The sequence below is a fragment of the Phacochoerus africanus genome, chromosome 9, assembly GCF_016906955.1.
Source record: "Phacochoerus africanus isolate WHEZ1 chromosome 9, ROS_Pafr_v1, whole genome shotgun sequence".
NCBI classification, from domain to species: domain Eukaryota; kingdom Metazoa; phylum Chordata; class Mammalia; order Artiodactyla; family Suidae; genus Phacochoerus; species Phacochoerus africanus.
The window spans coordinates 13,113,641-13,141,206 of record NC_062552.1 but is presented as its reverse complement, the minus strand read 5'-3'; the positions used below and the strand labels follow the sequence as shown (position 1 = coordinate 13,141,206).

The 27,566-nt window shown below is 38.5% G+C and overlaps 1 long non-coding RNA gene across 1 annotated transcript; it reads left to right on the top strand.

The window, feature by feature from the left end:
• The first annotated feature begins 1,406 nt into the window (after positions 1–1,406).
• Positions 1,407–21,487, top strand: LOC125136326 (uncharacterized). The gene is made up of 3 exons (XR_007137156.1): positions 1,407–1,587; positions 6,829–6,938; positions 21,248–21,487. It is a non-coding gene; the product is annotated as an uncharacterized LOC125136326 (long non-coding RNA).
• The last annotated feature ends 6,079 nt before the right edge of the window (positions 21,488–27,566 follow it).

Below are 27,566 nucleotides of genomic sequence, written 5' to 3'. Positions count from 1 at the left end.
GGGATACCTGGGTGGTAGAACTTGGCTTCTGGAAAAAAGATGCTTCCCTGCCATGGTCTCAGAGAAACTACTGTGGCCGTCCTCCGCAGTCCTTCCAACAATAAATTTGATAACTTTGTTTGAAACGTCCTTCATTTTGTATGAAATGATGCTTGGATCTCCCGAATTTTGAATTCCAGGGATAATTAAAGCATTACTTTAATCTGGTGTTACGTGATCCATTGAAAACAAAGGTTAAGAGGAATGAAGATACCTTATTTTCCAAACCAATTTAACTAGAAGCTGAAGTCATACTCTGTTCAGCTTGACAAACCACTGAGCGCCCCCCACAGGCAGGTGCTGGGTTAGGGCGAGGCATTGCTGAAGCTGGGTTTGTTTGACATTTGCTCTTAAGTAGGTACAGTTACAATAGCCAGATTCATTCTTAGTGGGTTTATGAACCTGAGCCATCAGACCATGTAGCCTTGGGGACATAAAATCTTTGCGAATTCAAAGTTTCAAGATTATTAAGTACCAAATATTTCTGCATAATTACCCATTACAAATTCAGGTTTGAGAAACAATACTTGGGTAATCCTTTTGCTTTCTCGGCTGCTTTTGGCAGAGAAGAACGCTTGTATATTCACAGCGATATGATGTGTGTTTCTCTAGAAAGGAAGAGCCATAAAATCCTTTAAAAGTTATAAATAGGTTCCAAGCTTGTCATATCCAAGTGACTACATATGGATGGCCCTGAATCCTCGATTCCAACTCCATGGCAAGATCAATATTATCTCATTACTTACAGTACATTATTGTCCACTTTGTTGAAGATCTTTATCTGATCTGAAAGGCTAAAACCAAAATTCCAAGTTTCATGTTCATTTATCTGTTTGTTTTTTTTCCCCCCTCTTCCTCTTAACTTAATCATGGAGATCAACTCTGAGCTAATAAAGAAAGTTGAGTAAAGAGAGTAATATTTCCCAAGGGAGGGAAATACTACTCCAGGTTAAGGAGGTGCCTCCTCCAGAGATGCTATTGCTCTGGGCAGTTACTCTCCTCCAGGAAGGGCTGGTCTCTTAAGATGTTGCTGGATCTCCTGCAGGTCAATGATGTCTTCCACTGGGTACCACACACATGAATACTGAAGAAATATTTATTGGAGAGACCTGCTATTGTAAAACAAGTATCTTATCTACTTGCAAGCTTGATGAGAGAAAATACATTCTTAGAACTAACCATTTGCAAAATATTTCAGCCAGGCACTTTTTTTTTTTTTTTTTTAATTTGGAAAACAAAAATGTAGCTTCCATGACGTCTTTTGTTTTGGTTGTTTGGAAATATTTACCTTCTTTTGAGAGTCTGTGAGCATTCTGATGTAAACCCAACAGGTTTTCTGCCCTTTGCAGAAGTCCCATGATCAGATGTATTTCTGTTTTTCTGGGTGGGTTGGTAATTTTCTCTTAGTAACAGATAACAAATGTGTGTAATAGGTTATGCTGCTATTTTAGGGTGCAGAAGAGTTGGCAGTCAGAAACCTAGTCAGTTCAGCTCAGATCCACCTCTGGGAGAATTCTGTTCATGCTGCATTAACCCACATCTAAGCTGGTAAGTAAAATGAAATGGAAATTTGTAACTGTTATTCAATCATGAAAGTCCTAATGCCTCTTTTATCATCCAGCGTCCAGAAAATAGACAGCAAAATAGTGTCACATTAGAGGATGAGGGAAGGGCGAAAATGAAAGTGAGGGGGACAAAGAAAGTTCACTGCCACCTCGCCCATCCGACAGTTTCATGCTGCCTGTGTAGAAGTGGCTTTAAGTGTCCACACACTTTAAATTCTATTACATAAGTCTAAAAGGGAAGGAAGAGAATTCAAACAGTTTAAATCCACTGTGTTTCTTCACACTTTAAATTCAGGGTGTACTTTGGTTTTAAGTCTTTAAACAGTGAGCCTTGGAGTTGCCAAGTTATTTTAAGGAGAAGATGATCTCTCCAAATGGTATTGAATGACTTTTTCTGGATGACAGATTCATTCTGATGATGTTGCTGGGAGGCCCAGGACACAGTGTAGTGAAAATAGCCCTGGATCCTAAGACAGGAGACTAAGGCCCAGTCCAAGCCATCATTAACCAGCTCCAAGACCTCGTTTGCTTTCCTTTATTGAAAAGTACAAATGTGGTTAGAAACACCTTTGACAGTCCGTCTTGACCATATGCACCCTAGAATGGAAGATGCTAATCTGACCCTTGATCTACAGATGTTGAGCCAGTCAGCTGGCATTTATGAGATAGCCTGATGTCGGCACCCAAGTGTTATTTACTTACTTTTTAAAAATTGAAGTATAGTTAACTTATAATATTGTGTCAATTTCTTCTGTACAGTAAAGTGACCCAGTCATACATACATATATAGAGATACATTCTTTTTCTCATACTATCTTTTTTTTTTTTGCCTTTTAGGGCTGTACTTGCGGCATATGGGAGTTCCCAGGCTAGGGGTCTAAACGGAGCCAAGGCTGCTGGCCACAGCCACAGCCACAGCAATGTGGGATCCGAGCCGCATCTGCAACCTACACCATAGCTCACAGTAATGCCAGATCCCCAACCGACTGAGCGAGGCCAGGATTGAACTTGCATCTTCACGGATACTGGTTGGATTCATTTCTGCTGCACTACCACAGGAACTCTCGTCTCATACTATCTTCTATCATGTTCTGCCCCAAGAGATTGGACATAGTTCCCTGTGCTGTGCAGTAGGACCTCATTGCTTATCCATTCGAAATACCAGGTTACATTATTTATTTACTTTTTAAGGTAAACTACTTGAGGTAGTTCCTCTTCTAACAGAGCCAAGACGTATTTATGACAGACAATGATGAAAAAGCATAAAGATATACAAAGAGTGAAATCAAAATCACCCACAGTTCTACCCAGAATAATGTAATATTTTAGAGTGTCTAATAGCAGGTATTTTTTGTACATAAATGTGCAGTTATAAGTGTACAAACATAAGTTATCCTCTGCATTTTGTGTTACTATCAACTTTTTCACCTAATAGTATATGGTGAACATTTTTTCTTATCATTAATTTCTACAGTTCATTTTAAATGCCTAAATAGCATTTTATCATGTCAGTGGCTCCACATTAGGTTAAGCAATCCCCTTTTGTTGGGCATTTTTATTGTTTCCAATTTTTCTCTATTATAAAGAGCTGTGAACCTAATGTCTTTGTTGGTAAGTCTTTTTATGGATCCTTGATTATTTCCTAAGGCTGGTTCCATAAGGGATTTTGTTTTGTTCACAGCTGAACCCCTGGACTCCCAGAATAATGTTTGGCACCCCTTGACTCCGAGAATAATGCTTAAATATTTGTTGAATGAATAAATAAATTCTTACAAGTTTACATATGAAGTTGAAGGGTATGCCCATATGTAAATCTTTTGACACATTGCTAAATTGCCCTGCCAAAGGGAGTACAGATTTTGCTTCTACCGGGAGCATATTAATGTCAATTGCCCAGAATCCGCACTGATATTGCTGTATAAGATAGAATCATTTTGTTTGCAACTGAGAAAAATCCTAACTCGTGCTGGCTCAAGTAAGAAAAATGACTTTTTTTGTCTCCTATCATTGAAAAGTCCAGAGGCAAGGCAGGTTTTAGCTGTGGTCTGACCCCAGCGGTCATGCTGTCACCAAGACTATGACAGCATTTGCTGAGACCCTCCTGCCTTTGTCCTCTTCTGTTGGTTGGCTTTGTTCTTTAGCCAGATCCCTCAAGGTAGCAAGTTGGCTGCCAGAGGTTCTCAAGCCATGAGCCTCCTTGTTCACAGGCAGGGAAAAGTAAAACTTCTTTTTGCCCAATTATCAAACCAAAGTCTGATCTTCCTTTTGATTGTATCATCTTAGGTTGCAAGCTTTGAGCCAGTCTTAGAAGCCAAGGAATGTGACTTGTTTTTCTTAGGCCTGGGTTCCATTCTGTTTGCCCATGGTGGGATACTTCCCTAAGGTACAGAGGTGAGACGACATTGATTTGCTCAGACTTGTGATGGCCCAGAACTAAGGAACCCTACCAAACCCTACGGTTGTAAGATTCTGGGTTCTTTTGGGAAGAAGAAATAATAGGGTGAATGCTTTGGAAGCAATAGTAATTAAAAAAACTACACTAAATATTAGCATTTAATTGTGAAAATATGTGTATTTTCTGGGGTGAAAAGGTTTTCTTGTTGCTTAGTTTTTTCCCATATGTCTATGGACCATTTGTTTTTGAGAACTGTCTTTTTTTTTTTTTTTTAATAGTTTTTTTTTCTTTTTTTCTTTCAATTAAAAAAAAAACAAAACTTCAAAGAACTGTTTTGGTAGACCCGTTCCATGTAATTAAGATCATCCAGTCCAATCTCTCACTTGGAGTTGAGAAAGCCAAGGCCTAGAAATTGTTTCCAGAAGGTCATGCATCTAGCAAAAAAATTCAAACGGGATTCAAATAAATCCTATTTTACCTTTGGAAAAAAACTGTTAAATTTTAGATATAACTTAGATATACTCGAGTGCACAAATCTAAATGTACATGTGTATATACCTATGTAGCCACTGCCCAGGTCAAAATGTAAAACATTTTCATCAACTCAGCAGATTCCCCTGTGACCTTACACTCTGATGGGCATTAATATATGCTACAGAGGTCTTCACACTTGGTACCCACTGCCTTATAGAGATCCACATGCCTCTTCCTCTCAAGACTTCTGGTCCTCAATCTTCCAACATTTCTTCTTCCAGGCCCCTGATCAGATGGGCCAATAATTTGCGGCCACCTCTCTATATAGATTCTAAACTTGATCCACTTCTTTTCCCACATTAATGTGGATGAGCTAGGACTCTGCCTAAACTGTACCCAAGTGGACAATTTCGCTCTATCACTGTCTTTCAAGGCCACCTTTGAGTGGGGCTTTGGTGGAACACTTGCCATCCATTTTTGGCTGGTATCTCACATAATAGACTGATACCAGCTGGTGAATCATGGGTCTGAACCAGAATTCCTTGAAATCAATTGTATGGATATTTTTGATGAAAACTCCTTTACTCTAAATATATGAATGTATTTCTTTTTTTGAACTTTTTTTTTTTTTTTTTTTGGCTGTGCCCACGGCATACAAAATTCCTGGGTCAAAGATGGAACCCACACCACAGCAGCAACCTGACCCACAGCAGTGACAACGCCAGATTCTTAACCACTAGTCCACCAGAGAACTCCATTAATGTATTTTTTTTTTAATTTTTTACTTTATTATTATTATTTTTTTTGACTTTTTGCCGTTTCTTGGGCTGCTCTCGCAGCATATGGAGGTTCCTAGGCTAGGGGTCTAATCGGAGCCATAGCCACCAGCCTATGCCAGAGCCACAGCAACGAGGGATCCGAGCCACGTCTGCTACCTACACCACAGCTCATGGCAACGCCGGATCTTTAACCCACTGAGCAAGGGCAGGGATTGAACCCGCAACCTCATGGTTCCTAGTTGGATTCATTAACCACTGTGCCACCACGGGAACTCCTCTTTTTTTAAAAAATTCATCAAACAAACATGTCTTGAGGCTTGTTATGTAGCAATGAGTGTTTATAAGGTACATATTTATACAGATAATCTATCAGATTGTGAATAAACATCTTCTTCACACTAAACTTTTGCCTTAAGCAAAAGACAAAGAAATTATCAGTTTGTTTTTTTTTTTTTTTTTGGTCTTTTTAGGGTCACACCCTTGGTATATGGAAGTTTCCAGCTAGGACTCAAATTGGAGCTGCAGCTTCCAGCCTACACCACAGCCACAGCAACATCACAGCCAAGCCTTATCTGACCTCTGACCTACACTAACCTAACTTGCTAAGCCACAAGGGAAACTACCAGAAACTATCAGTTTTAATAATCAGGTGTTGTTTGTTTGTTTGTTTGTTTGTTTTGGCCATACCCTTGGCATATGGAAGTTCTCAGGCCAGGGATCAAACCCATGCCACAGCAGTGACTCAAGCCACTTAACCAGCTGCACCACAAGAGAACTCAGATTTTGAAATACAGAGGCAGTAAAAAAAAAAAAAAAAAAATTAGTCCATCAAAGTCAACTTCCAGATCAGCATCCTTATCCATCAATTTCTAGGCAAGTTGTACAAAATTGATTATAATATTTCAAAGTTTATCTTAGAACATACTTGTGTTAATGACAATGTCAGAAGCAGTAAAAATGAACTAAAAGCAACATAAAGAGACACAATTACAATGCAAATTTGTCTTTTAAGAGATCCACAAGTAGAGTTCCTGCTGTGGCGCAGCAGTTAAGGATCTGGCATTGCTGCAGCTGTGGGTAGTTCACAGCTGTGGCTCAGATTTGATCCCTGGGTGTGGCGAAACAAACAAACAAAACCCAGAGATCCATAAGCTTCAAGTGTACATCTTCACTGCCTCAAAATTTTTTCTTTGAAGATACCAGATTTGTTTTTAGCAAATGTAGTACTTAACCTCTCAGCACAGAAAATTTAGGCTCATTGATATAAGCATTTGCAACCGTTGCTTGGGTATACATATGTGAGTTTTTTAAAGAACATGGGAAAGAGGAACTGGAAGTGTTTGGCCAGGCCATGCCCATGCCCATGTTGTGCCTACACTGGATGGAGAAGGGGATGAGAATGGGAATACATCTGTTCCTAGAAGTGGTTTTTTTCAGAAGATCATAGTGCTTTACAGAGACTTGGCTTTCTCTTTTTAGGTGACATTTCTGGGCCTGAAAACATAATTACAAGTGTTTTCTCTGACATCTGAATATTGATCTTTTCTCATCCAGCAATATTCCTGCCTACCCACAGGTCTATGGCCTTGTTGTGAGAGGCATCTTCAGAAATTTGGAGCCTCGAAGGAAAGAATGGAAGAGACAGCACAGTGACCAGTTAATGGGAGTGCAGGAGTGTCAGTTAAGGTGAGCCTGAAGTCTGTCTATATACGCCTATCAGGCTCTGCCAAAGAGATAAGTGCCAATAAATTAACTAAGAAACATACTGGAGAGTCAAACACAATCCGGAGTTCTGTCAGATTCTGGCAGTGACTCTGAGGGGATCTTGTGCAAATAAAAAAAGCTTGTGTACTGTGTTTAAATCACATAAACAGTGAAAATAATGAAATAAAAATTAATATGCATGTGGATATGCATAATTATGGTTAAGATATCTATTTCTTTCTGCTTATAAAACAAAGCAATTCATCTAATTATACCCACAAAAACACAGTGAAACAACCCAAACATTTTATGAATATAATTTATTTTGGCTTATCTGTTCTGTTTCTATTTATATTACACTGCATGAAAGTACTTGGCCCCTATTTGTATATGGAACAACGTCATTTTCAACTGGCATTGAGACTCCATCTCAAGGTAGGCTGTCACAATTAAAACAGATTTCTTTTAACTTAAAAGAACAATTCAAGAGAGGAATCACGGATATAAAAGTTATTTAACTTATGTAACTAATTGCTCAGTTGGTTATTTTTCTAATCCTAGAAAAATGTTTATAAAATATTTCCCTCACAGCTTTAAAAACAGATTTTTTTTTCTAATTCTATTTTTCTTCCAATTTCAACTTACCTTTTCCTTTTCTTAAGTGAAAAATCGTCATTTTTTTTCCTTAGGAAAAAAAGACCAATAAGCAGTTTTACATGAAAAAAGCAAACAAACCTTTTCTTGGGATCCTTTTACTTTATAAGAAATATCATAGTACCATGTATCAAAATAAATCAGTCTAGGTCTAAATATTGTATTATTTATATATATGGGCATTAAATCTTTACCTTTTCTTAAAGTATGTTTCTTAGTGACTATATATGTATGTATATATATATATATATATGGTGTCATCATCTCAATCATATTGGTAATTTTGGGAAGAATAAAATATTTATGATTGGGAAATATGGTAAGTTTGGAGATTTTTTAAAATGTTAGAAGACCCACATCTACCTCTTCATTTTCCTGAACCATTCTAGGCACTTCTATCACAAAACTCTCTAAATGCCAAAATGCATTGGTTAAGGATTTCCAGAATTCTCCTCAGATCAAATTGATCCATAGACAGTATGAGTTAAAAAGAGGAATTGTAAGGAGTTTTCTTGTGGCACAGTGGGTTAAGAATCTGGCAGTGTCACTGCAGTGGCTTGGGTTGCTGCTGTGGTGTGGGTTGGATCCCTGGCCCAGGCACTTCCACATGCCACAGGAGCAGCCAAAAAAAAAAAAAAAAAGGAACTTCCCTTTTTTTTTTTTTTAATTTTTTGGTCTTTTTTAGGGCCGCACCCACAGCATATGGAGGTTCCCAGGCTAGGGGTTGAATTGGAGCTGCAGCTGCTGGCCTGCACCTCAACCACAGCAATGCCAGATCCAAGCCACATATGCAACCTATACCACAGCTCATGGCAATGCTGGATCCCTAACCCACTGAACAAGGCCAGGGATTGTACCCACATCCTCATGGATACTTGTTGGGTTTGTTAACCACTGAGCCACAAGGAGAACTCTGAACTGCTCTATTTTATCTCTTACTGGGGTCAGGCACTTTTCTGAAAAGTGGTTGTTGTGTGATATTCATCAGTAGCCTGATTTCTATTCCATTCTTTTATTAATATGAATTAGGCTATGCTGGTGGTGTTTTATATTTTAGCTCAGCAAAACATTCTTAAACTATTGTAAACAGGAGGATGAGGGTAGAATATAAAGGTTTCAGAAGAAATAAAATTTTGACTAGAAAGCAAGTAAAAAGGAGGAAGAAAGGACTGCTTTTTCCTCACTTGGTAATCAGCGAGCTGCTCAGCATTACCCCAAATCAAGGGTGGGGTCCCACGTAAAAGGATATCATTTGGAGAAGTTGCCTGTGATATCATAAAACTCTAAAAAGTTGCTATGTATTAAAAGTAGACAGGACTTTCAAAATAATGATCTATTTTATATTTGGAATGGATAGGCAATGGGACAGTTCCCTACTGTTCACACAGGGGACTGTGTGTGATTGGGCCATTTTGCTGTACAACAGTAATTGAAAAAACACTGTAAATTAACTATAATTTTAAAAATGCGGTTTGTTTTTTCTTGGTCAAGAGGAATCAAAGTGTCTAAACACTTAGTTTAAGAACATATTGGAGGGAAAGAAGACACGCAATGGCCAGTGGACTCATGAAAAGATACTCAACATTGATAATTATTAGAGAAGTGCAAATCAAAACTACAACGAGGTACCACCTCACACTGGTCAGAATGGCCGTCAGTAATAAGTCTATGAACAATAAATACTGGAGAAGGTGTGGAGAAAAGGAAACCCTCTCATAATGCTGCTGGGAATGTAAATTGGTACAACTGCTGTGGGAGAATGATATGGAGGTTCCTCGAAAAATTAAAAATAGAACTACCATATGACCTAGCAATCCCACTCCTGGGCATCTATCCAGAGAAAACTATAATTAAAAATGTACATGCACCCCAGTGTTCATTGTAGCACTATTTACAGGAAGACATGGAAGCAACCTAAATGTCCATCAACAGATGAATGGATAAAGAAGATGTGGTACATATATACAAAGTATATATGTGGTACCTATATACTACTCAGCCATAAAAAAGAATGAAATAATGCCATTTTCAGCAACATGGATGCAACTATAGATTATCATACTAAGTGAAGTAAGTCAGAAAGAGAAAGACAAACACCATATGATATCACTTACATGTGGAATCTCAAATATGGCACAAATGAACCTATCTACAAAACAGAAACAGATTCACAGACATAGAGAAAAGAACTGTGGTTGCCAGAGGGGAGGGGAAGCTGTGGGATGACTGGGAGTTTGGGGTTAGTAAATGCAAACTTTTGCACTTGGAATGGATAAACAGCATGGTCCTACTGTATAGCACAGGGAACTATATCTAGTTTCCTGGGAGAGACTATGATGGAAAATAATGTTTAAAAAAAGAATATATACATAACACCGAGTCACTTTGCTGTACAGCAGAAATTGGCACAACATGGCAAATCAACTATAATTACAAAAGTTATATCGGAAGGAGGTCCCTGGTTGTCCAGTGGTTAGGACTCAGCACTTTCACTACTGTGACCCAGGTTCAATCCCTGGGCTAGGAACTGAGATTCCCATATCAAGCTGCTGCATGTGCACGGCAACCAAAAAGAAAGAAAGAAAGAAAAAGAACATATTGAAAGAAGAGAAAACACTTCAGGACTGCTGGAATAAGGAACTTTGAAAATCTGTTCTCACATAAAAGCAATGAGAGCATCAGCTAAAAAAATTGTCAAAATCAGTGTTTTCAGAATTCTGGAAATTAATCAAATACCAGCAAAAATTTGAGGCATATTTATTAAAGAAAAGCAGGTGACTCTTGGTAAGAATAGTGAACTTTGTGGCATTTTATCTTAGCAAATTTCCATCTTTGTCTCTCTAATTTCTTGAAGTCCAGTTTTTCTAGGAGTCTTGAAAACCAATAGCCTTTCAGTCACAGTGGGTATGAAAACAGGATCCTAGCAGCCACTGGAGGGGGCAAAAGGGTGTTGGAGCATCCATAAAATGCGCCATTCCCAGAGAACTGTCATTATTTGACCTATCTGACAGCTTCTTGAAAAATTTCCACTCACAGAGGAGCTTGTCTTTATTTGACCTCACACAGAACACTGTGCACATGGTCTTTTTCCTGGGGCACTTGTCAAAAAACTTTCAGTGGCAATTGTATAACATTGTAGCTGCCTAAGGTCATAGTAACCAATGATGACTAAACAGCTTAAAAGAAAAAACCAGGGAATGAGATATCCATAGGGAGTTTTGTAAAACTGCCATATTCTTGAGAAAATAGGAGTCCACAAGCATTTGCAAGACTGTGCACATTCCCAGGAAAGATCAGAGAAGACCCTAATATCTCACCTTTGGCTGACTTTAAAGTCCTGTGCAAGCAGGAAATAAAGGCTAAACAGTTTTACACTGCTAGAGCATTAAATGTATATCCCAACATGGACACAAAATTTCTTAGGAAATTGATGTCCAGTTGTTAGATGATAACTAAGCTAACCAGGCAGTGACTTTGGTGGCTAGACACAACAAAGAATTTAAAGAATTGCTTCATCAAGTCGCTAAACAAAGAGCAGCAACAACAGCAATGACAAACAGCTATAAACACTGAGGAGACGGGAAATATGAATCCCATGGTTGCCAAATTATATTATTTTAAAGATCCAGTTTTAACAAATTTCTAACAAAAAATATGAGTCATACCAAGAAGCAGAAAAACCCAAGCACAGGGCAAAAAAGTAGTCAAAAGAATCTATCTCTGAGAAAGCCAAAAAATTGGACTTACTAGACAAAGACTTCAAATTAGGAATTATAAATACTTTCAAAGAACTAAAGAAGCTGTATCTTAAAAAGTAATAAAGGAAAGTATGAGAATTATGTCTCACCAAACAGAGATTATCAATACATAGAAATTAATAAAAAGCATCAATTAGAAATTCTGGAGTTGAAAAGTACAACTGAAATGAAAAATTCGCTGAGAGGTTCAACAGCAGATCTGAGCTGGCAGAAGAAAGAATCACTGAACTTCAGTGATTGAGAAATAGAATTGAGATTATCCAGTCTGGGAAACTGAGAAGGACTAGTGAAATAAGAAAACAAGCAGAAGTGTTCCTATCATGTCCTCAGCAGTTGATGAGACTGACTAGTATTCTTGAGGATGTTGGTTTGACCCCTGGCCTCGCTCAGTGGGTTAGGGATCTGGTGTTGCCGTGAGTTTTGGTGTGGGTCACAGATGTGGCTTGGATCCCACGTTGCTGTGACTATGGTGTAGGCTGGCAGCTACAGCTCCAATTCGACTGCTAGCCTGGGAACCTCCATATGTCATGGGTGCAGCCCTAAAAAGACCAAAAAAAAAAAAAAAGGAAAAAAAAAACGAGCAGAGACTCAGAGACTTGTGGCTATCATAAATGTATATTCATATATAGGAGTCCCAGAAGGAAAAGCGAAAGAAAATAATAGGAAGAATATTTAAAGAAATTATGGCTGAAACTCCTGAAATTTGATGAAAAAAATTAATCCACACCCTGAGAAACTCAATAAACTCCAAGTAGAAGAACTTAATGAGACCCACACCTACACACATTTCATAGTCAAACTGCCAAAAGCCAAGCCAATTGTAATACAGCACAAATACAATACAAAATTAATTGCATTTGTATACATTTGCAATAAACAATCCAAAAATAAAATTAAAGAAAAATTCCATTTATAATAGTATCAAAAATAAAATACAAATAAATTTAACCAAGCAAAGCAAGAGTTGAACATTGAAAACTACAAAGCATCATTGAAGGAAATTAAAGGGGACCTACACATATGGAAAGACATCCCAGATTCTGAATTCTGAATTAGAAGACTTAACATTAAGATGGCAACTTTCCAAAGTGATGTAAAGATTCAATGTGATCTCTCAAAAATCCCAGCTGCTTTTTTATTTATTTATTTATTTTTTATTTTTTGGCAGAAATTAGCAAGCTTATCCTCAAATTCATATGGAATTATAAGAGACCCAGAATAGTCAAAACAGTCTTGGAAAAGAAAACAAAGTGGGAGGGCTCATACTTTCTGATTTCAAAACTTAGGAGAAAACTAGTAATCAAGACTCCGTTGTACTGGAATAAAACTAGACATATAGATCAGCAGAATAAAAAATTCATCATCTAGAATTAAGCCCATATATTTATAGTCAACTGATTTTTTTTTTCTTTTTTGGCTGCACCCTCAGCATATGGAGGTTCCCAGGCCAGGGACTGAATCCAAGCTGAAGTTGCTACCTACACCTCAGCTGTAGGAACACCAGATCCTTAACCCATTGCACCACTGCAGAAACTCCTATAGTCAACTGATTTTTGACAAGTGTGCCAAGATAATTAAGTGCAAAAAGAATGATCTTTTTAACAAAAGTGCTAAGACAACTGAATATCCACATGCAAAAAAAAAAAAAAAAGTTGGATTTTATCTCACACCACATGCAAAAATTAATTCAAAATGGATGAGAGCCCTAAGTATAGAGGTAAAAATATGAAACTCTTAGAAGAAAACATAGACATAAACCTTCATAATCTTAAATTAGGCTGTAATAGATCAACTCATTCCACAAACTCTGGCATAAAAGAAATGTAACTTTAATTAAATTATAGCATAGATGTTAAGGTCACAGATGTTGCTGCCAGACTGCCTGGGTTCAAGTCCTAGCTCTGTGTCTTACTGGCTGAGATTAAAACATTTGTTAATAATTCTTTCTTTTTTGTTGTTGTTGTCTTTTTATGGCCTAACCCATGGCATATAGAGGTTCCCGGGCTAGGGGTTGAATTGGAGCTACAGCTACCAGCCTACACCACAGCCACAGCAACTCGAGATCCAAGCCATGGCTGCAACCTACACCAAAGCTCTCAGCAATGCCAGATCCTTAACCCACTGAGCAGGGCCAGGGATTGAACCTGTGTCCTCAGGTTACTAGTCAGGTTCCTTACCACTGAGCCACAACAGAAACTCCTAATAATTCTTAAACACTACCCTGCTACAAAGAAAATTCAAAATACAAATTTCAAGAATATTTTGAGCATTGGTAGCATTATCAGGATAAGCAAATAGCTTATTAGGGTAATTATTCTGATTATTTATTATTACATGTAACTTCTGGTATGTTTGTAAAAATAGTCTCTTTACTTTCTGGTCTATCTTTTTATATAGAATCACAGACTTTTAGAGATGGATGGATCTTCCAAAACTCATTATAAAGATGAGACATCTGACACTGTCATCCCTTGGCTCTCCCAAAGTTGCATAAGTAGTTAGTGACAACAGTTAAGTGAAAAGGACAACTAGAGGTCAGATATGTGGGTAATCTGGGTCTTCTTCCTCCTCTTTTTTTTTTTTGGTCTTTTTAGGGCCTCACCTACATCATATGGAAGTTCCCAGGCCACGTGTCGAATCAGAGCTGCAGCAGCTGGCCTACACCACAGCCACAACGACACCAGATCTGAGCTTCATCTGTGACCTATGCTGGATCCTTTACCCAATGAGCAAGGCCAGGGACTAAACCCTCATCCTCATGGATACCAGTCCAATTCTTAACCCACTGAGCTACAGTGGAAACTCCAATACAATACTCTTTACCTCAAGCTCTAGCTTTCCAACAAATCCTTTTAAAGATCACTCTAGACCATAAAGTGATAAGCAGGGGGACTATTAAGAGGTAATAATAACATTCAGGTGAGAGGCTCAGACTGTGGTCGTGGCAGTAGAAATGGAGGGAAATTATGAGATTCTGGACATAGATTAAAGGTTGAACCAACAGGATTTCCTAAAGATTGAATATGAGATGCAACAGAAAGAAAAAAAAATCTACCAGTGAAAGCAAAGATTTTATCCTAAGCATGTGCCATGAAAAGCCCTGACCTTCTGGCTAGGGATATTTTTAGGAGCTGTGCATTGAAACCTCTAAGGACTGATTGTGATTACATTGAAGTGTCATTTAAATAATATATTAACATAAATCTATGGACACAAATTAGAGCATGACCTACTGCTTCTTTGGAGAAACTAAATATGACCAAAGACCATCGTGTACTTTCTCTTTATGGAGTAGATTTTTATGGAGATATTTCATTTTATTCCACCTGTCAAGAGAAAGATCAGGGCAGACAGCTTTCCAGCTTACCAAATGTTACCAAGCCCTGAATGCTTCAGCCTCAACATAATTATATCCTTTTTATTTATTGATAAACACCATATGCCTGTCATGTCAGAGATCAGAGAATGTCAAGGAGTCATTCATCAGACTTTGCTACAAAGCCTCCCTCATTATCCCCCACTTCGTTCATTCTTGCTAGGCCTTCACGTCTGAGGACCTCTGTCTCTAGGGGATTCACAACAGGGTATTCAACTCAAAGCGTGTTTTGATAGTTGAGCCACTGGTGGTATCACTAATCTGCAACTCCTTTCTTTCAATTATTTGCCTTAATGTAGAGGAGCCATGATTCAGATGATTCAGAGAGAGAGAGAGAGATAATAACAATTATTTATTATTAGTTTAAAAATACATAAATTTCCCTTGAAACACTTCACTCTTCCTAATTATAGTTTACACAGACTAAATTTAAACTTGATTTGCATCCTCTGAGCCTATGTGAGCTGGAGAGGAGGGATTCTTGCTTAGTATGACAGATGGTAGGGTGATACTGTTTGGGGGTTAAAAAGAAAATATACTGTAGCATTTACATTAAAAAAGGGCTCTGCTTTTGGTAGAAACACATGGGAATGCATGAGCTGATAATGGTGGTGATGACCGTAAGAAAAATAGCAGGAACAATAATAAGAGTTAATAACTTATTGCACTTTTAATATGGGTCACATCCTGCTCTAGGCACTCCACTTATTTTATTCTTCTTAATCCCCAATGAGGTCTGTATTATTAGCCATATTTTACAAATTAGGAAAATTATGTTCCAAGGTAGTCATGGTCATATAGCTAATATGCGGTAGAGCTGGGATTCAAATCTAGATGGACTGACTTCACATGTTTAACTTCTACATGATATTAAGTCATATGAAAATATCAGAAATAAAATGTAACACATTACGTCACTTCATAGAAAGGGAAATGCCTAGGTGTCAGAACAGAGAAGAAACTCAAAGTTGGAATCATGAGAAGAAATGAAGCAGTAAAGCCCCAGGGGATACCAGACCAAAATGCAGACAGTAAGAACTAGGCAAGATTTTGCTGTCCACATTTGGAACGGGATGCATAAACTTGGATCTGTGCATTGAGGGGAGCTTGGAATGAAGCTTCTTATTAAATCTGGGAATATTTGAGGCTTGCCCAATAACCCAGAAAGCTGGAAAGAAGGTTGTTGTCTTCTCAGTAATGATGGGCAAATATATGTATATGTAAATTTGTGAATAAACCAAAATAAGGGAAAAAATAAAGTTCTAAACCTGTGTTCCATGAAGTTATGAAGTCCACATTTTTGTTACCCACAGTGTAAAGAAATGTGAAACTTAGAAATAAACAAACACAAAAGTCAGTCTGCATTCAGTAATATGTCCAGAGCCTTGACAGAAGGAAATGCAAACAATCCTGTAGGAACAATTCCACTACTTAGGATTAAGGGGTACTCTCGGGGATTAGAGGGGAAAATGTCAACAACTAGTGAAAAATGATGGACCATGCAAAGAAATGAGTCACCGTGAGAGCAAACAGTCAACAAAAAAACGGTAGTACAGCAGGTAGCAGACATAAGAGATAACTGAAAAAATGCTATAAGTATATTTTATATCATTAAAGAATCAAAAGAAAGAACATTGCAAGATAGGATACTGTGAGTTAAAAAGTAAACATATAAAAGAACTTCAGGAAATGAAAAACTAAATAAAAACTCAATAGATAAGTAAACAAGAGATTTGATACAGATGAATGAGCAAGTAATATGCCAGTGAATAGAGCTGAAGAATTCATCCAAAGAGAACAAGATGTGAGAGCAGGCGGGGAATTATTCTCAGAGATAAGGAGATAGAAAATGATAGGTAAGAAACAAAGAGGATTGAATCTGAAGGCCCAACATATGTCTAACAGGAGTTCCACACAGAAGAATATTTGAAGAGAGGCAAAAATTTAAGAGATAACAGATGGTTGTTTCTCAAATCAAAGAAAAACATGCAGATACAACCAAATTATGAACAGAATAAATAAATCCACACCTAAATACATTGGAATAAAACTACAGCACACACACACAAAGAAAAGAAAGAAATAGAAAAAAGAAAACAGGTAGAAAAGATACGTAATAGAATGTTACATCAGGACACTTTCTGATTCAATTTCTGCTGAAATGACTTAAGGTCAACAACAACATAATGACCAAATACTCCCTCATTAAAAAGAGAGGTTCTAAACTTCCAATGTCCGAAAAGTATCATTCCATTGTTTTTAAGTTTCCCACACTTCTTTTTTAATGATTTTTATTTTTAAATTACAGTTGATTTGCAGTGTTCTGTCAATTTCTACTATACAGCAAAGTGATCCAGTCATACATATGTATTTACACATTCTTTTTCTCACATTATCATCCATCATGTTCCATCACAACAGACTAGATGCAGTTCCCTGCGCTATACAGCAAGATCTCATTGCTTATCCACTCCAAATGCAATAGTTTGCATCTATTAATCCCAAACTCCCAGTCCACATTTCCGATGTATCTCAATATTCTTTTTGAGATTTTTCTTTTCTCGCTCTGAAAACACAGAGAGAATATGGGCAAAAAAATCTTTTTGAAGACATAAGATAGCTATTAAGGCACTGAAGAATTACAGGAACAAATCTGGAAGAAAACTCAAACTCAGAGAGCCAAGCTCAGTATTTGTGACTGCTTTCTCTTGGAGGCAGCTGCTGATTTCAGAGAAGGCAGTAGAGAATCAAAGAAAATCTCTCCACAAATCTAGGAGGACAACAATGAAGATCATGGCTTGCCAAGGATGGGGAATGCCCTGGAAACCCTCACCTAGGCTTTGGGACCAGGAAGAATTATATCCTTGGAGAAAGGGTAAACCAGAAACGGACCAGTTTTGAATAATCTCAATTTTTGATTGCATTCAGGTGATCTGGGATTGCAAATGCCTTAGCCTAGCCTGATAGAAGCAAATGTAAGTCTCTGGAGGAAAATAATGTCATCTAAAATTTCAAATCATCTTTATCATCTTTCAGATGTCATATTTACACTCAATAAAAATTAACCAATCAGAGTTCCCACTGTGGCACAGTGGGTTAAACATCCAGCATTATCTCTGTAGTAATGTGGGTTTGACTCCCACCCTTGTGCAGTAGGTTAAGGATCCAGCATTGCTGCAGATGTGGCATAGCTCACAGCTGCAACTTGGATTCAATCTCTGGCCTGGGAAATTCCGTATGTCATGGGTGCAGCCAAAAAAAAAAAAAAAAGAAAAAAAGAAAAAAAGAAAAAAAATTAACCGTAAGAGAAATAATTAAAAATAGAAACAAATCTATAGAAAATGGAGTATCACATGAGATTTGAAATATTCAGGAAATTATAAAAAAATCAGTGAGTATTTTGACAGATGAATGGAAAACATAGAGAACCAAGTGATAATTTTAGAAGTAAAACAATAGCTGAAATTCAGAACTCAATGAATAAATTTATTAGCAAATTAGAGTCAAATGAAAAGAGAATTAATAAGTGGAAGACAAACCATAAGAAAATATCCATTCTGAATCCTAGAGCAACAGCAGTAACAAAAAATGGAAAATACCAATAAGAATATGAGACAGGGCATATAGTAAAAACATCAACACATATATTTTATTGAAATCCTGGCAGAAGAGGAGTGCAATGATGAGCCAGAAGCAATACATGAAAAGATAAGGACTGAGAATTTAAAAACAACAACAACCCTGAAAGACATTGAGCCACGGATTTAGGAAACACTAAAGACCTCAGGAAAAATAAATGTAAAGAAAACCATGTCTAAGCACATCACATTTAAAACTGCTAAAAAATAAGGAAGAAAAAAATCTTGCCAATAGACAGGTGGGAAACAATAAAAGATAGTTTTAATTGTTTAATTTTATGATTTTTATTTTTTCCATTATAGTTAATAGTAACAGATAATTTTTAAACAAAACAGTAATCAGGAGTCAGTAGGATGATATCTTCAAAGTTCTCAAATAAAATAACCAAATACTGGTTTTGGCTGACTCACGCAGACATCTGGAGCTGACTGGGTACCCCCATTCAATTCTGCTCCATCTGTCTCTCATCCTCCTCCTGAGTATATCAGGCTTGAGAATGATCTTCTTATGGTAATGGCAGAGACACAAGCAAGCAGGCAGATATGAAAGCACCATTTAAGCTTCTGCCAGGGCCATATCTGTTAGATACCATTAGCCAAAGCAATTCACATAACTAAAGTTCTAATCGAAGAACAGGGAAGTATGTTCTGCCACTTCCTAGGAAGGGTTGCAAAGACACCAGGGAAAGTGCATGGTTATAAGAAGTGGTAAGGAATTGGAGCCATCGGGGCAACGAGCTATGTGGACAAATCTTTTTAGCCTGTTTCTCTGGATAGAAGTGAATCAGAAATACCTACCTAAATAATTCTAGCTGTTGTACTGACCAAATTTTAAGACATTCGGTAAGGAGTGTAAAAGTGTTCAGGCTTTCAGTGTATACTTTCAGAAAGCAGATGCCACATACCAGAAAGGCTTTAAATAAACTCTAAGAGTAACTCCTTTTTTTAGGACAGGAGGTAAATGAAGTGAAGGGGAAAAATTGTGTTTACCCTTTAAAACATGGGAGTGATAGTAAATTAAAATGAAGAAAAACAAGTAGATAGGAATTTGAGTAACATCTTTGTTATCCAAACTAAGAAAAAGCACTATGCAGAGCATTATGTAGAATTGAGTGTGTGTGTGTGTATAAGTTATTCCTTCCTAGTCCTAGTAGTGCTTAATTGGACCTATAGTCCCCAAAGAATATGGCAGACAAAATAAAAATAATTGAAATTTCAGCATAAGAGACTGAAGCATCCCCCTGCCCCCAGTCCCATCCATCAAGAAGGAAGCCAAGCAGATTCAAGCATATGTGGGCTTAGGTACTTGTATTTGCTTATGTTGGGACAGAGCAGGGGAAATGGCCAGAACAAAAAGTAATTAGCCAAAGTGGTACTTGAAAGGAGTTCCTGGGCACGAGAGGCAGTGTTAAACCAGCACAGGATGTGCCCTGAGCAGTGGCAGCGTGTATCTTCTGAGAGTCTATGCTTAGCTGCCCCAAGCATAACCTTTCTTTGAGATGTGGATTCTCTTTAAAAATTCATGTAATTTTTTTTCTCCTTCTCCTTCTTTTCTGCAAAATAAATACATGTCTGCTTTTATAAAAAAATTGTTTTTACTTATCTTTAGGTAATTTTTAAGATTTCAAAGAAGTAGCATAGTTATGCTATGGCTTTGGATATTTCCTGGCACATGAAGCTAATGGATTAGGTAATTCTATTTAAGAACCTCAGGTGTTAGTCTTGGCATGGGGCGGAGGTCAGGAGGACTGGGTTTTATTCTTGCCTTTTCTCCCAGTTCATGCTAGTGTCAGAAAAATTATTTGAACTGGCGAGACCTCAGTTTTCTCGGCTGTTGGAGGAAACTGAACGGGACCCTCTCTACAGTTCCTTCCAGTTCTGAGTCTTCCTGCATCTCTTCCAGGTCCTTCAGTTAGTTCAACTTTGGGGCTTGCCTCTGAGCAGACCTTTTCTTGAGCTTCTCTACCATCACGCAGACACATCTGGGGCTCATTTTAATGATCCACCCTAGAGGATGAGAGCCAATTTTCCTTTGCAAGCTGATCACACAGATTGGTAGAGGCCAATTTACATACAGCCAGGAAGGGCTTCGTCTTTTAAGACAGTACCAAGGCACAAACAACTACAGGACAGAAACATATGTGTCATGAACAAACAAACTGAAGACAATGCCAGTAGACCAAATGAACATATTTTCACAGGATGGACTTTGGCCTGCTAATAGATGCAAGTTTTTTTTGTTTTTGTTTTTTTTCCCCCAATTCCATCAGCTTTGAAACTGAGAATGGAAATGAGACACCTGCATTAATAAAACAACAAGATGGTATTTGGACACTTAAACTAAACAAAAGAAATTGGACCTGGGAGTGAATTACTTATTTATGGCATCTCCTGTCAAGCTACCTACCCTTTTGGGAGGTGTGTGTTGCTCTCTTTATTGGTCCTTAAGGCAAGTGGGAAGGGCTCTGTGATGGTCTGTGGTTTAGGTCATTGCTGAGCTGGTGGTGGGGAGTCATTTGGCTCAAAGTTTCCATACAAGGAAATCCACTCTTTTTCCCTCTCTCTATTTTTTTAATTGAAGTATAGTTGATTTACAATGTTTTGTCCATTTCTGCTGGACAGCAAAGTGACCCAGTCATACATACATATATATATATTTTTTTTTTCTTACATTATCTTCCATCATGGTCTATCCCAAGAGATTGGATACAGTTTCCTGTGCTGTACAGTAGGACCTCCTTGCTTATCCATTCTAAATGTAATTGTTTGTATCTACTAGCCCCAATCTTCCTCTTCTCTTAAAGGCATTCCAAAGGCACTCATGATAAGCAGGATGTATACTCAGAACTTTCACTGTCTTTCCAGGGGTCAATGATAAGATTAAATCAGAGTGAACCGAGGCCAGAGAACTCAATCTACTCTAAAAAAGGAGAGACTCCTGCAGAGCTGATGGCAACCTGATTTCCTGCATCTATTCTAACTGACCTGAGAGAAGCGTCAGTGAGCACAGGGCACCAGGCAGAGCTTCTCTGAGTCACCTAGATGGTTTCATCCATCTCTGGTTTCTAATGTTGTCCTCTAAAAACCTTGATTAATGGCATGTAAATAAAGATCACCTTGAGTCTGATGAGATCTCATAGAACAGATGTGCTTCACATGCTTCACAATCTCTGATGAATCCTTAATAAGATTTTACATATATGCATAAATGTAAGTCTTGTTATCGTCTCCAGTTTACATAGACATAGCTTGTTGTGGCTGCATATGGGCACATTCCATATGGAAAGCTTTTATAGGACATACATGCATTTTGTCTTGCTATGACATCAATTCTGCCATAAAGCATTTTTTTTTTCCTTTTCTTGTCAGTAGGAAGAAAAGGTCAGGTTTTCAAGAAGAACAGAAGAAAATTCCACAGAGGAAAAGCTAGTTTTCCCAGCTGCATTTTACCTAGAAGTCATTCCCACTTCGATCTACAAAGCTAGGACAGGTTACCTTCTCGTGGTGCTGACAACGGAAAATATTGGAACCAAAAATTAAGAGGGTTTTAGGTCAGAGGCAAGGTTTGATGGGTAAGGTGGCTACTAGCTTCTCAGACAGGAGGTCCCGAAGACCAGAAAGATTTGAACCCTAAGATCATGGCTTATTGATAAGGCCCAAGAGAAAAATGCCTTGGAGATAGGAAAAGAGGCAGGGCCCTTCACTTCACTTTGGCTGTCCCCTGATATAGCTGCCACACAAAGCTTTTCACTTCCACAAAACCTCTCCTTATCCTGATTCCTTTTAGTCATGCAGGTTGACCAACCCCACATCTGACTGCGCCTTCCTAGCCTTCAAGATCATTTATTTCATTTTATTACTATTATCACTACTATTTGCTTTTTAGGGCCACACCCATAGCATATAGAAGTTTCCAGGCTAGGGGTCAAATGGAAGCTGCAGCTGCCAGCCTACCCCACAGCCACAGCAACGCCAGATTTGAGCCTTGTCTGCGACCTACACCACAGTTCATTGCAACTTGGGATCCTTCACTGATCGAGGCCAAGGATTGACCCACATCCTCGTGGATACTAGGCGGGTTCATTTCCACCGAGCCACAATAGGAACTCTGAAATATTACATGTTTTATCATGATCACGCCATTTTGTCAAGAGAATCAAATGCAAATTTGTTCTTTGTAATAATGAAGAATGGAAATTCAAAGATTTCTAAACTGTCTATAGTTATTCAAGCTGTTCAAAATTACTTTTTAATATTTAAAAAAAATTTTTTTGGCTTTTTAGGGCCGAACCGTGGCATACGGGAGTTCCCAGGCTAGGGCTCCAATAGGAGCTGTAGCTGCTGGCCTACACCACAGCCACAGCAATGTGGGATCCAAGCCTCATCTATGACCTACACCACAGCTCACAGCAACACCGGGTTCTTAACCCACTGAGTGAGGCCAGGGATAGAACCTGCATCCTCATGGGTACTAGTCAGATTCGTTTCTGCTGAGCCACAATGGGAACTCCCAAAATTAATTTTTAAAAGGTTAAATTCCATTTATAGTTATTATAAAATATTGGCTATATTCCCTGTATTATATATATATATATATATATATTTTTTTTTTTTGCCACACCCATGGCATATGGGAGTTCCAGGGCTAGGGATTGAACCTGCACCACAGCAGTGACAATGTTGGATCCTTTACCCACTTAGCCCCTAGGGAGCTCGACCTTGTAGCTTATTTTATACATAATAGTTTGTACTTAGAGCTCCACACCCTATATTTCCCCTTTCCCCTTCCCTCTCCCCAGTGGTAATCACTAGCTTGTTCTCTATTTCTGTGAGTCTGCTTCTCTTCTGTTATACTCACCAGTTTGTTGTATTTTTTAGATTCCACATATGGCATTTGTTTTTCTCTGACTTACTTCTCTTAGCATACTGCCCTCCAAGTCCATCCATGTCACTGCAAATGGCAATATTTCATTTTCTATGGCTGACTAGTAGCCCATAGTGTACATATGATGTCATTTATCCATTCCTCTGCTGATGGACACTTAAGTTGCTTCCATATTTTGGTGCTTGTACATAACTGTAAATAATGCTGCTATGAATATTGGGGTGCATGTATCTTTTTGAATTGGTCAAACCAGTCTTTTAAAATGCTTTCATTGGAGTTCCCGTCGTGGCGCAGTGGTTAACGAATCCGACTAGGAACCATGAGGTTGCGGGTTTGATCCCTGCCCTTGCTCAGTGGGTTAACGATCCAGCGTTGCCGTGAGCTGTGGTGTAGGTTGCAGATGCGGCTCGGATCCCGCGTTGCTGTGGCTCTGGCTCTGGCGTAGGCCGGTGGCTACAGCTCTGATTCGACCCCTAGCCTGGGAACCTCCATATGCCGTGAGAGCGGCCCAAGAAATAGCAAAAAGACAAAAATAAATAAATAAATAAATAAATAAATAAATAAATAAATAAATAAATAAAATGCTTTCATTTACTCTCTCTCCTGCCCAAAGGCTTTCACTCCTTGTTCTTCAAGGTCCTTGAGGGTTGGATCTCATCAGCCTATTGACCAGGACTCAGCTCTTATGTGAGAAGATGTCCCAGATTCCCATCAAGGGCTGTGCCTCATCCGAGCCCCTGGGCATGTTCTTTTTCAGATGGGGAATAAAGTCTCTTTGCCCTAAAACAGAAAGAACTAAGAGCGTTTCCATGGAGGTAATGAAGTTTAGCTTCAGGACACCTCCCTTGCCCCGGGCCCACTTGCACAAGACCATGGCAGGAACTCTAGCAATGTATTCCTGTGGTGGTTGCAAAATTAGCAGGAATAAGATATTCTAACTTCAATCCGCAAGACAACTCTCTCTTTCTCCTAGTATTTGGGGTTGGAAAGACATTTAGTTTAGACTTAGTAGAATGTACGTATGTATGTATAGACGTATGTATTTAGCTTTTTAGGGCTGTACCTGCGGCATATGGAGGTTCCCAGGCTATGGGTCCAATTGGAGCTACAGCCACAGCAACGCAGCATCTGAGCCATGCCTGCGACCTACACCACAGCTCACGGCAACGCCAAATCCTTAACCCACTGAGCAAGGCCAGGGATCGAACCCTCAATCTCATGGTTCCTAGCCGGATTGTTTCTGCTGCACCACGACAGGAACTCCAGATTTAGTAGAATATGTTTATGTGGTGGACATCACTTGCGTATATTGTTAGGTAATTGCTGGCCATTCTGGTGTAGGAATGGCTCCGAGAAATCCACTTATTGGCCACTCTGCCAACTCTCTGGGCAAGGCCAGGGGATTAATTAGGGTATGCACATCTCCTTGGGTACCTGGCACCAAAAATACCATGAGTGATGGAAGAGAAAGAAGGTTTAAAATGCATGGAGCTTGAAGGTGGTCTGTGAAAAATTCTTCTTATCACCAAATATAGAAAAATGTACACCAAGTATTCTGTTCTCATGGATGCCTAGTCAAAACAGAAGCTGTCTCCGGAATATATTCTATGATGCTGTGTATACAATTATATATGCGTTATATTTTCTTCCAATTTTTAAAAATTTTTCTTCCTGTTTTACAGGAAATAAAATTTATCAGAAAATCACTTGAAATAAAATTTACCAGAAATCCTGTTTGTAAGACATAAGCTGTAGTGGAAACAGCAAGTATAGCTGATGCAAAGTCATATGTTTTATGCATCTCAGCCATCAATAATAAAAAGAAAATTTCAATTAACCCTGCTCGAAGAATGAGTTATATTTGTATTTGCTTTGGAGAATGTGTTACAAAACCAATGTCATGTGAAGAGGCAATCAAAGGGTATATAATCAGAAAGTGTAGGAAGAAATATTACAGACATGCCTCAGGCAATTAAATAATAAAATATGTTTTGAGGGGGCTTTGTCTGCTTTGAGTTTTGCATTTGTACTTCTTTATACCTGATTTTGTATTCATAAGTTTTTATTATATTTTTAAAATAGGACCTACAAATCGTATAAACTTCAACCCCTCCCCCAGCAATAAAACCTGGATCCTTTCCTGGCAAAAACAGAACATAATTTACTATTGCAATAAATTATTCTAATACAAAAAAATAATAATTCTTATTATTGAGTGCTTTCTCTGGGTCTGATATTATTTCAGGCACTTTATATAATTCTGTTATTTTATCCTTAAGATGACCCTGTGGGCTGGTCTTGTGCTCATTTCAGAGGGTTACAGAAAAATGAAGTAATTTACTCAAGGCTATACAGATCACACTCATTCTGTCTCATTCTGCAGCCCGTGTTCCACCCAGCATGCTTTGCTTCCGTCATCCTCTGTGTTACTTGGTATAGCACTTAACTACATTTTTCTTCTATTGTCTGCTGCTTTCTACTTGTGGTCCTTGATTCTAGCCATAAGTTCCTTGAAGATTAAAAATAGAACCCAAATTTCTTCCCTATCACCTTTAACACATGGCAGAGAGTTGGCGTGGAATCTCTTTAATTCTTGACAATCAAAATTGATTAGAAGTCATAGCTGTCTGGGAAAATGCTCCATGAGAAGTACAGAGCCATCTCAGGAATCCATCTCAAAAAATGTTTTTGATTTCAGGATAATATGTGATCACATGACACTGGAGGAGGAAATAACTGATTTTCAATTAAAAATGTAAAAGGAGCAAATATGCAGTTTAAAGCTACAGGTAGGCTTTGGGTTTTGTTCTGAGCCATCACGGCTGGTTGGTGAGTGCGTGTATAAAATGTTAGTTACCATAGCAACCAGCACAGCAAGATTCCCCCCACCACCTTTGGTTTATGAATCCAAATCAATAAATGTTTATAAATAACTCTCCAATTGGCCAAAAGAAGTAAAAGCACAAGCCAGAACAATCCTTCTGTCCTGCAAATGTGAGTCATAGATAGGCTGGCCATGTTCTGGGGACAGAAAAAGGCTATCCATAAAATAAACAATTGGCCGCATCATTTTCTTTGCAAGAGTGCTTAGGAAAAACCAGCGGAGGGAAAAATCTATTTCACATGCCTACTGACGACAAGACTACAAAGGGTGAATATCCAAGAGGCATAAAGGCAAAACTGCAGGAATCACAGATGCTGGGTCTGGAAGAGAACATTGATGTAGCTGGACCTGAATGATTATACCAAAGTTCAAATGGAATAGCTAGGGACATTATCCTACATTTGCGGATGATGTGTTCTCTGTGAGAGGCAAGCGGAATCATACAAAAGTGGAATTTGGTTTAAAGAAGAGTCCCAACAAAATTGAATCAGGCCACCAACTATTGTAAGGATTCTTTCTATAGCATTCCAAACAGATGGTCAAACAGCCTCCCTGGGATATTTTTAGTGAAAGGGAAAGTCATTTTCCTCTAATCTCTCTCTAGTAGCTGTTAAATTTTTTTTTCTGAGCCAAAACCACCTCCCACTCTCATCCTTAACATCTACCCATTGGTCTTAGTTTTTCCTTTGGCACAATAAAAACCTAATCCATCTGGTTCCCTGTCGGTGACAGCCCTTCAAACCTATGAAGGTGGCCATTGAATCTTGTTATTGGTATGGTTCCAACCTCTCCCCTCTCCTGGTTTCTGTCCTCAAAATGTTCTTAACTTGTCAGCGTTCTTCTCAAAACGTGGGCTCTCAGGATGATCTGTACAAATCCCCAGACATGGATTCGATTTCAACGAAACTACCTCTTATGTTTTATTTACCGACAACATGGCTAAGTTTATGTTCAAATGTGTGTGTGTGTGTGTCTGTCTGTCTGTTTATAGCTACACTGCACTGTTACCACATATTAAGCTTCTGGTTAAGCTGAAACACAGGGCACCCCATCTCAGAATAGGAATGAGTTATATAAATATTTCTCCCAGGGAGAACCAAGGAGGGCAGGGATTCCTTGGCAAACCACTAGCCTGAGAAGCAAAAAGGAACAGCCCTTTAGATAGTTTTGGCAAATAATTTAGCCGGCTGACATAAAGTGGAGAAGGAGTAATTGTCCACAAGATGTGGTCTGGAGGCTCTGAGAGAAGACGTCCCTGCCCCCAAATGCCTCATTCCTCCATGGGTCAAGTTGGCTGCAATTTCACCACTCAGAAAGGCTAAACATTTTCTGGCTATTTTCTCCACCAAAGACGGATTAACTCACTAACAATTCAGTGTGAATGAGATGATGCCATTTCTTTCAAAAAAAAGAGG